The 10,682-nt window shown below is 41.1% G+C and overlaps 1 long non-coding RNA gene across 1 annotated transcript; it reads left to right on the plus strand.

Moving 5' to 3' along the window:
* Positions 1–671: 671 nt before the first annotated feature.
* On the plus strand, positions 672–3,516 carry LOC140634300 (uncharacterized). Its single transcript, XR_012031823.1, has 3 exons — positions 672–800; positions 1,023–1,073; positions 3,136–3,516. It is a non-coding gene; the product is annotated as an uncharacterized lncRNA (long non-coding RNA).
* Positions 3,517–10,682: the final 7,166 nt, after the last annotated feature.

The following is a 10,682-nucleotide window of genomic DNA, read 5'->3' on the forward strand; positions in this document are numbered from 1 at the left end:
AACTCTCTTAAGGATCTGACAATCTGCCAAGTAACGTGGCTGTTGGAGCATCTGGGGTCCTCAGGCTTGGCTGAGATGGGGGCATGAACACAGAGCCCAGGGATGGGATGCTCAGAAACACAAATGGGGAAGAACAAGGGTGTGGAATGGAAGGTACTGGAGCCACTGGGGAAGCAAATGTACTAGAAGTGAGCTCTGAGAGTGGGGACCAGTGGCCAGGAATGCAGTGGTGTCAACACTCACTCAAAAGTAATTTCCTAGGAGTTAATGAATGGGAGCAGGGGACTCCTTGCTTGGAGTTTAACGGTCGAGACAGCACAGGAATGAGCACGCCACCAACAACAGTGCAGAAGTGCAGGAATGGATAAGCCCAGAGCAGGAGCCTAGAGAGGGACTCCCTGCCCTGGCCAGTGGGGGCTCAGGAATAATAATACAGCAGCCACTGCGATAATAGTGGTGGCGTTAAGGCTTACAGGGTGCTTACTGTTTGCCAGGCACCATGCTAAGTGCAACACATGATTTGCCCCACTGAATACAGACATTAACTCCGTGGGGGGAAAGTGCTATTCAGACAGGCGGCCCAGGAAAGTGGCCAAGGTCACACAGCTAACCAGAGGCTCCCGTGACTTTAAAGGACTCTGTTCGTCCAGATTGGTAGCTCCTATTTTGACTGCTTATAGTCCATGACGCAATACAGATATTAATCTTATTTTTTTATGATCAGAGTGGAGGAAAACAAATTCATTAAAAAACCATCTAGAAATGTGAAACTTCCTCATAGTCACCCAAGATAATGACTGGTAAGAATAATTTCTCTTTTTCTTCCTGTTTGTTTTTTTCTAAGTTGGCTTTTGTGTTCGTTTCAAGTTTTTGTTATTTCTATTTATTTATTTATTTTTAGTTTAGCTTTGGGGTTTTGTTTTTTGTAGAATTGATGCCTCATGGATTAAGTGGAAATTCCTCATTGCCCTTTCTCCCATCTCATCTCTTTCTCTCCTTCCTTGCTCCTTCTCCTTCCATAGGTAAACAGATTCTGAAATTGCTGTATATCCAGTGCACAGTTTATGCTCCAGGTACATACATATATCCATAAACTATATGTAACATTATTTCTTGTTGCTGTTGTTGTCGTGGTTGTTTATTTCTCCACAAATGGAATAATAGCATACTTAACATCCCACAGCTTGCTTTGTTCACTCAATCCATATTGGTCCCTCTGGGCCTAATTTCTTCTTCGGTATGTATCGAAAATGGCAAGCTTGGGTCATAGAGTATTCGTATTTTTTCCTAAAATTTTACTTTGAAAAATTAAAAATTTGAAATCTACAGAAAAGTTGCAAAATGCATACAGTGAACACTCATAAACCCTTCGTTCACAGATTGTTAACATTTTCCTGCAATTGCTCTACTTCTGTTTCATATACACAGATTTGAGTGGAGATTGCAGATACTTTATCCTAAAGAATTCAGCACCTACCATCTAAGGACAAGATATTCTCTTACATAACCCAATATAATCATGGCACTCAAGAAATTCAGCATTGATACGATAATACCATTATCTACTGGGCATTAAAAATGTCTAATATTGGGCAGCCCGGGTGGCTCAGCGATTTAGTGCCGCCTTCGGCCCAGGGCCTGATCCTGGAGACCCAGGATCGAGTCCCACGTCAGGCTCCCTGCATGGAAACTGCTTCTCCCTCTGCCTGTGTCTCTGCCTCTCTCTCTCTCTCTCTCTCTCTCGTTAATAATAATAAATAAAATCTTTTTTTAAAAAAGTCTAATGTTCAATTTTCCCTTATTGCCAAAACAACATCTTTTATGTCTAATTTGTTTTTTTGCTTTTTTCCATCCAGAATCCAAACAAGAATCAGGCATTGCATTTAGGTGCAATCTGTTGTACTTTTTTAACCTTCTTTAATAATCTACAAAGTTCCTCAGTTTTTAATTTAGTCTTTTATGATATTGACATTTTTTATTTTTTTAATTTTTAAAGAGATTTTATTTATTTTTTTGGCAGAGAGAGTAGAAGCAGGAGGAACTGCAAGCAGAAGGAGAGGGAGAAGCAGACTCCCCGCTGAGTAGGGAGCCCAATGTGGGCTTGATCCCAGGACCCTGGGAACATGACCTGAGCTGAACACAGATGCTTAACCAACTGAGTCACCCAGGTGCCCCTGATATTGACATTTTAAAATCTGGGTCATTTGTCTTGCAGAATTTAGATTAATCTGATTGTTTCTTCTTGGTTATCAGATTATACATGTTTGGAAAGGATGCTACCTAGGTCAGGTGGGGGGCATGCACTTTGCTAGTTACCCCAAAATACAGTTCTGAATGGTTGTACCAGTTTACATACCTAGCAGCACCATGGCCAACACCCCATAATGTTGTATTTGTCAATTTTTCCCAAACTGATGCATATGAAATGGTATAACAACACCATTAGTGCAGTTGAGCAATTTTGCATATCCTTAGTGGCTGTTTGGACTTCCTCTTTTATGAATGATCCATTTGTATCTGTGTTATTTCTGACCCCTTTTTCCCCAGCTTCACCCCCATCCTTCCCCTGCTCAGCTCTATTTGGGGACAGGGGCACATTGAGAGGGGTACACTTGCCATAACAGCTGCTTCCAGGAAGCAGAAGACTAGCAAGATATCAATCTTTTGCTATATATGTTGCAAATATACGCTCTAAGACATGCCAATTGTCTTTCAGCTTTATTTATGGCATCTTTTACAGTATAAAAACTTTTGACTCTTATGTATTAAGTTATCACTCTGCTTTGGTATCTTGTTTGCAAAGTCGCTCATGACTCTGAGGTCAAAAGAATGGTTTTCTGCAGTTTCTTCTATGAGAGTTTGCTTGTGAGTATGACAGGAGCCAGGAATTTAATGTCTCCATAAAGGTCAATTATTTCAACACCTCTGATTGAATGATCTAACCTTTCCCCTCTGATTTTAATATTTACTCTGTGACATAAATTTCCACCTACACTTAGGTCTGTTTCTGGGCTTTCATTATTTCACATTCATCTACCTGTATACACTTGCCCTAGTATCACTCTGGCTAATGACTATTACTGCTTAAGGCTTCATGTATCCTAAAGAAAGTCTCTCTTCTTCCTTCTTCTTTAGAAACGTTTTGGTTATAACTATGGAAAGAGCCCAGATGTCCATCTACAGACAAGTGGATAAAGAAGATGTGTTGTATATATACAACGGACTACTACTAAGCCATCAAAAAAATGAAATTTTGCCATTTGCAATGACATGGATGAAACAAGTGGATATTATGCTAAGTGAAATAAGTCAATCAGAGAAAGACAATTATCATATGGTCTCACTTGTATATGGAATTTAAGAAACAAAACAGAGGATCATAGGGGAAGAGAGGAAAAAATAAACAGGACGAAATCAGAGAGGGAGACAAACCATAAGAGACTCCTTTTTTAAGATTTATTTATTTATTTATTTATTTATTTATTTATTTATTTATTTATGAGAGACATACACACACACAGAGAGAGAGAGAGAGAGGAGAGAGAGAGGCAGAGACACAGGCAGAGGGAGAAGCAGGCTCCATGCAGGGAGCCCGACATGGGACTCTATCCTGGGTCTCCAGGATCACACCCTGGGCTGAAGGTGGCCCTAAATTGCTGAGCCACCCGGGCTACCCATCATAAGAGACCCTTAATCAAATAAACTGAGGATCGTTGGAGGGGTGGTGGGTGGGGGGATGGGGTAACTGGGGGATGGGCATTAAGGATGGCATGTGATATAATGAGCACTGGGTGTTATGTAAGACTGATGGATCATTGCCCTCTACTTCCGAAACCAATAATACCATATATGTTAATTAACTGAATTTAAATAAAACTTTTCAAAAAAGAATTTTGATGGCAACTGAAGTAAAAAGAAAACGTTTTGGTTATTCCCAAAGGGTTTGGTTAAACCCTTACTCCTCCACATGAATTCTAGAAGCAATTTTTTTCAAGTTCCATGTCAACTCCCATTGGGGCTTTATTGGAATTACATTAAATTTTGTAGATGGCTTGCTGATCTTTCATCCTGCCAACTCTGAGCTTGGCATAGACTTACTATTTATTTGGGTCTTCTTATATGTCCTTTGATAAAGTTTTCAGATTTTTATTGGAAAAAAATCTACTATATAGTCAGTAGACCTTTTTACTTTAAAAATCTGTATTTTTTGTTCTTGTGAATAGAAATTTTTCCTATTACATTTTCAAATGGTTGTTGGTAATATGTGGGTATGACTTGGTTTTTGTTCCTATATTTAGCAACTTTGTCAAATTCTTAGACAGCAGTGCTGTCTCTGCAAAGAGAATCATAGTGTCTACAAATGATGATTTTTTTGTCTTCTTTCCCTAAATTTTATACCTATTTCTTTTTGTCATCTTACTCCGTTGGCTAAGACTTCTAGTAAAATAATGAATGGCAGGTGTGAGAGCAGGTATCTGTGCCTTACTCTTGACTTTAATTGTAGTTTTAACATATATTTATTGAGTGCCTGCTATATGACAGGCATGTCACCAAGCACTCAGCAAAGCAAAATAGCTTTGTCATGTCAAATTGCACTTACTCTTTAAATTCCAAAAAAACTCACAAAATATAAGTATCACACTTAGAATCATTTAGGTATGTTCAAAAAATCAGTTATCTGAGATTATAAAAGCTCCTTGTCTCCTTTATTGAATTGGCTTAACTAAGTTATTTGTGATTATTCATTTAGATGCAAACTTGTTATTTTTCAAACAAATAATCATTTGTGATGACATTGCATCAATAGTCAGAACTTTATCTAATTATTAATATAAAATTCATTTATAATAAATAACACAGTAAAAATGGAGGAGAAAAAAAAACTTGTAGGGAGGCCTTGGTAGCAGAGTCCATTAAGCATCCAACTCTTGATTTCGGCTCAGGTCACGATCACAGGGTCGTGGGATTGTGCAGGCACAGTGCCGAGCATGGAGTCTGCTTAAGATTCTCTCGTAAAGAGACAGACTTTTAACCCTAGAGAATAAATAGATGATTACAGAGGAGAAGTACATGAGGGGGAAATGGGGAAATAAATGAGGGGATTAAGGAGTGCCTTTGTTGTGATGAGCACTGAGCAATACATGGAAGTGTTGAGTCACTATATTATATACCTGAAACTAACATCACACTGTGGGTTAACTACACCGGAATTAAAATTAAAAAGGTAATAAATGGATATATATAAAAGAAGAAAAAGATTCTCTCCCTCTCCCCCTTCCCGCTGCTGTCTTTAAATAAATAAATAGCTTAATAAATAACTAAATAAATCTTTAAAAAAAACAAATAATATTATTTAGGATAAAAAAATCCCCAGATAAGAAATGACCATCCCCATATCTCCTATGTTAATGGAGAACAGATGAAAATCAAGAGCAATTAAACAAAAATTTTTAAAAAGAAAGCAAAAATATCAGTATTTTACATATAGTCACAAAACAGAAAAACTTCGATGGCACATATAAAAAAAATCATTAGAAAAGTAGTAGAACAACTGGAATGATTCAATAGACTGCAAGAGGCAACGGAGTGTTGGCAAATGTTCTACAACCAACTCTTGTGGGGGGAAAAAACAAAACAAAACTTGATGTGTAGAGTTCGCCAGTTCTGAAGGATAGTAAGTGTTCCCACTACAACTGATTTCAAGCTACCAACATGACACCACCAAATGTGGAAATGGAAAGCAATTTGTTAAGTTGGACTTTATTAACATTAAAAACTTCTGCTCTGTGAAAGACACAAGCCACAGACTAGAAGCAAATCCTTGCAAAACACATCTGGTAAAGGACTTGTATCCAAAATACGCAAAGAACTTCCAAAACTCAACAGTAAGAAAGCAAACAACCTAGTTACAAAATGGGCAAAGATTTGAGCAGACACTTCACCAGAGAAGACATGCAGATGGCAAATAAGCAGATGAAAAGATGCTCCACACCATATGTCATCGGGGAAATGCAAAATAAAACAACCACCATGGCACACCCATTAGAATGGCTAAAATCCAAAACATGGACAACAGTAAATGCTGGTGAGGATGGTGGAAATGCAAAATGGTACAACCACTTTGGAAGCCATTTTGGCTTCCAAACTTTTTTTTACAAAGCTAAATATAGTCTTACCATATGATCCAGCAATTGTACTTCTTGGTATTTACTCAAATGAGTTGAAAACTTACACCCACACAAAAACCTGCACATGGATGTATATAGCAATTTTATTCATAATTGACAAAAACTAGAAGCAACCAAGATGTCCTTCAGGAGTAAATGGATAAACAAACAATGGTACATCCATACAGTGGGGTATTATTCAGTGACAAAAACATATGAGTCATCAAACCACAAAAAGACATATAGAAAAGTCCTAAAGGCTGATTACTAAATGAAAGAAACCAATCTGAAAAGTCTACATACTCTATGATATCAGCAATAAGACATTCTGGAATAAGCAAAACCAATGGAGACAATAAAAAGGATCAGTGTTTTCCCGCAGTTTGGGAGGGGGAGAATGGATATCTAGGTGAAGCATAGGATGTGGGGTGGCTTTAGGGCAGTGAAACTCTCCTGTAAGATATGGTGATGGTAGATACATGACATTATGCATCTGTCAAAACCCATAGAATATACCACACAAAAAGTCAACCTTAACATAAACTGTGGGCTTTGTTCAGTAATAACGTAAGTATCGATTCAGTCACTGTAACAAGCATGACACACTAATACAAGATGTTAACAGTAGGGGAAACCATGTGCACATCCAGATTAGAAGGAGGTATGTGGAAATTCTGTCCAAACCTAAAACCCTTCTAAAAAACACATTTTTTAAAAACTCATTTTAAACTCATTTTTTAAAAACCATTGTTGCAATAAATGCTTTTATATGGTTACATACATTCTTGATTACAACACAAACATGCTAAAGATTTTCTTTTCTTTCTTTGTGCAGAGCCTGTTTTGTGCTCGATTGGCTTTCATGTTCTAGGGCAGTGCTGCCCAAATCTTTTTGTGTCTGTAGATTACCTAGGGATCTTGTCAAGATGCAGATTTTGATCCACAGATCAGGGGTGAGGCTTGAGAGTTTACATTTCTAACAAGCTCCCTGGAGATCCCAGTTTTCCTGGCATGTGGTCTACACTCCAGAGTAGCAGGACAGGCAAACAGACAACCTAATGGGACCAGAAAACCCAGTCTCCACCCTCTATAACCTGTTTTCTAAATAAGAGGGAAGAAATACCCAATTTCATGGCAATGTTTATCAGTGTTTCTCAGGGTAATTTTTACATCCATCTTCAAAAGGCTGTTTTCCCTGCCCTTTCTCTCTGAATCACATGTATTTTCCATTTCTAAAGGCATTGGAACTTTTTGTTTCAGCTACATGAGGCAGCTGAGATTAGAAGTTCCTATGTCTGAGTGAAATTCAAACTAAGGTCGATCACACCTTAATGGCAGCCCACAGGACCACCAAATATGTGTGTATGCACAAGCCAAGTGCATGTAGTAGCATCCTAGAGGCTTTGAAGGTCACTCCTGGGGTTGCCCAGACAATGGCTATTTTGGATTTAGTAAGGACATGGTACTTGCTGGAAGGAGAGTCTTGAGTCAGGTGGCAAACACCATAAGAGGGAGGTGGCTGCACTCTACAAACTTCATATTCCCAGATTGCAACAACTCGGAGGGGATGGGGGTCCTAGTTCCGCCAGGAACTCTCTGAGCCTCACTTCCCTATCTGTAAAACTTGGATGCTTGAGCTCCATCCTCATTAACGGCCTTTCCAACACTGCATCCTCTATTGTATTCTGAGCATGTTCCTTCCAAATCGGGGCTTGGCTCTTTTTCCAGCAAGGGTTTCAAATTTCTAGCTGTATCGCAGCCCGCCCCAACCCCATGCTCATCTCTCCATTTGGTCCATTGAGCAGCTTTCAGACAAGGTTCCAGCTATCCGGCTGCCTGACTTCACATCTCAAAGCTTGCAGGAAGTCCCTTTCTGGGATGGGCAGCCTTTCCTGGGCTCAGATAGAGCACCTTCTGCCCTGCAACTTTCACCTACAGTCTCCATTGACCTCAGATGGCCTTGGGGACAGCTGGCTGGAGAATTTCCTGTTTCTGTCCTGGAGTCAAAGAAGATTTTGCTGCAGTTGCGACAGATTCAGAAAGTCAACTAAGAGAGTGACAGAGTCAAAAGCCAGCACCAACCAGAACACCTACCTGCTGTGAGGAAATCAAACTCTTGACTTAAGCCAAACTCAAACTCTTTGAGAAGCCACGAGTGGACATTTCCCTGAACCTTCCTTGGACCTTCTTAGTTGTGGGTCCTGGGGCTCTGGAAACTTCAGAGCACAGTTCTTTGCAGTTGTGAGCCAATCATGACCCAGACAAGCCGCCTATCAGCAAGCTCAGCGCCTCCCAAAAGTGGGGCCTAGAATTAATGGCATTGGGCCTGGTGTCTGGGATGGGCCCTCTGTATCCACATATTCATAATCCATTCATTCATTCACTCAACACACACTTATGGAGCCTCTTGCATTCCACAGGGCCTGAGCCACATGCTAGGGAATGAGATGCTGGTCATTTACTACCTCACCCTGTCAGCCCACAGCAAGTGCCATCTGAGTTTTCAGCTCTGAAGAGGGGATAGGGGGCAATTCCTTGGCCTCTCAGCTGCTAACAGAGCTTTTCCCTTGCAGTGGCTTTCTCTGCTCACTTCCAGTGTCCTGGCATCATCTGCATGGTTAGAATTAAAGGGACAAGTTTTTTTTACAGCTTCTCAAAATGTGACCTGGGGGACAGAGGAATATGAGATGCAGGGAGCTTCCTGTCTGAAGGAAAGAGGGGCCATGGCTTGGTGCTTGGAAAGCCCCCAGACTTTGAAGACCTCCTCATCTGGCAGATGGAATGGACACATAAAGACTAACATCCAAAGATTTATAGCACGTTATTGAAAAGCAGTGGGCTGGTTTATTGCCGAGGGAAGGCAAGGAGGAGGCTGTCCCCCGGGAGAGGTGCTTCTATATAAGATGTGTGGAAAGTGGGATGCCTGGGTGACTCAGTGGTAGAGCATCTGCCTTTGGCTCAGGTTGTGATCCCAGAGTCTGGGATCGAGTCCTGCATTAGGCTCCTTGCAGGGAGCCTGCTTCTCCCTCTGCGTGTGTCTCTGTCTCAATCTCCGTGTCATCAATCAATCAATCTTTTAAAAATGTGTGGAAAGATGGATTCTTTTAGGTCCTGTTCATTCCCAGCACAGGGGAGACGCCCTGTTCAGTTCATTGTTGCGCTGAGAGATTTGCATGAGTGCAGCACTCACTCCTACTTGGGGCAAGTGTGAGGAGGCCATGCAGGGTGCCGAGTCTTCACAGCGGAAAACAGAATGAAGTGTGCTCTCTGGCAAAGATGGAAAGGTGGCTTTATTTGTGTCCCTGGATCGAATCCCAGAGCAAGATTTGAGCAACGAGACACACACCCAAGCTGGAAGGGAGGAATGGAATCATCAAGCTTCCAATCACCTTTCATATGTAGGAAAAGCCTCTGGATTTCCCTTTATCCAAGTGTTGATCTTTTCCCACCTAATCCCAGATTTTCCCACAACTCTGCCCTATGTTACCTCCATTTGTATTTCCAAATCTCTTTTGGGGAGTCATTTCTGTGAGGCATGTCTCTCCTGCATTATTGTCATGGTCACCCATCTAATTTTGTAGATGAGCATAATGAAGCCCAGGTTCATGAAAGGTCATTGAAAGTCCAGCCCCTGCTACCATGAATGACTTACTCTATCCAGCCCCCAAGTGGGCTCTTGGTTTGTTCCTAAGGTTGCTCCAACACTAGCCTCTTGCTCACCTCTAAGTCTTAAAACTATCCCCAAATGAGATTCTGTTTAGCAAGCCTAAATCTGTCACAAAACTCCCTTTCTCTCAAATATGGAATTGATTGAAGATAAGTGCTGATGAATACTATTCCATCGTTCACCATATGGCTTCACTGAACCATAGGTTGAGCTGATGAGGCTGGAAGGTCTGCAGTCATCTGAGCCCTTCTAATCTCTCCATCTGCACTTTACCCGCTGTGCTCCATCCAATGTGACCTTTTCTCACTTTCTCCAACAGCACACTTCCTCCTATACCTGTACCTCCTGTACCTGTACCCAGCCACCTCTGCCTAGAATGCCCCTCACAAATTTCTCCTAGGGCACCCCTCAGGCTTGAGGTCTAGCTTATTTAGAAGAAAAGTATTTACAGAAGGGCAGCAAATCCCATGGAATCACTGGGAGTGCCAAAAAGCAGGCTGAGTTTCCAGAGCAAACTCCCAGAGTCACATCACAGAACTGATCTGCCATGGGAGCTGCTGCTCTGGCAACAACATGACTAGCGCTCCTTCACCCATCATGAAGCTGGTGTCACAGGTCCCATCACAGAACCATGCATCCACCATGACACTGTGCCAGCAAAGTGATGCTGTATGTCCTGACCTCTTCCCATCCACTCAGACCTCAAACAGGTGTATCTGATAGGAAGAACCTTAAAATAGATGGAATCTTAGCTGCAAGAAAGTCTTATAAACATAGTTTTAAGCCTTCAAGCCTCCACAGTACAGGAAGATACACCAGAAGGAGCTGAAATAGATGTTGAACTGGCC

The sequence above is a fragment of the Canis lupus genome, chromosome 5 (assembly GCF_048164855.1).
Source record: "Canis lupus baileyi chromosome 5, mCanLup2.hap1, whole genome shotgun sequence".
Classification (NCBI taxonomy): Eukaryota; Metazoa; Chordata; class Mammalia; order Carnivora; family Canidae; genus Canis; species Canis lupus.